Genomic DNA, 730 nt, shown 5'->3' on the forward strand with positions numbered 1-730 from the left:
CAGCTACCCCACCAGCCAGACTGCTCCACTGCTCCAGCCCCTGTCTTTTATAGTGCCGTGCAGCTGAGGCAGGCTCTTCTGGAGATCAATTCAGGTTGCAAAAGCTTCTTGCTGCTCCAAAGGTCAGAACAAGCAGCAGGTACAAAGGCGACTAGCTTAATAATAACAGCTTCTAAAGCTGTCAGGCAGCATTGGACTCACTGGGATTAAAACATGCTTTTTTATTTTAATTTTGCATATGTATATTTTTCCTTTTAAAACAGCTTTGGCTTAGGTAAATGGGTACTTTTCAATATGTATTCTTTAGCAAAATGGCCAAATGAGCAGGAAGAAAAAAGAGACCAGAGAGAGCATCTTGATCAATAAAACAAACATCCAAAACCAATAATATAGACTGTTATTTGCTGACTGTTTTTACTTTTTTTTCTTCAATTAAAGGACAGTTTTAAAGGATATGTCTTCCTAAAATGAATTGCTTTCTCTGAGAAGAACCACTGAAATCAAAATATTGTTGTTTTTTTTTTCCTTTCAGTTCTGCTAAAAGGCTAATTCATTGATTCTTCACCATAGATTGTGATATGAAGCTGTTTAAAAATAACTTTAAAACGACTTGATTTACATAGTTATGTGAAAGACTAAAATGTTTCAATTAAGTGCAAAGATGTACTGTAAGCTAGTGCTTTCATTTAAATTTATTTATCTACTATTAAATGTGACTTGAAATGGTGTA

Source organism: Atractosteus spatula, chromosome 2, assembly GCF_055471065.1.
Source record: "Atractosteus spatula isolate fAtrSpa1 chromosome 2, fAtrSpa1.hap1, whole genome shotgun sequence".
NCBI classification, from domain to species: Eukaryota; Metazoa; Chordata; class Actinopteri; order Semionotiformes; family Lepisosteidae; genus Atractosteus; species Atractosteus spatula.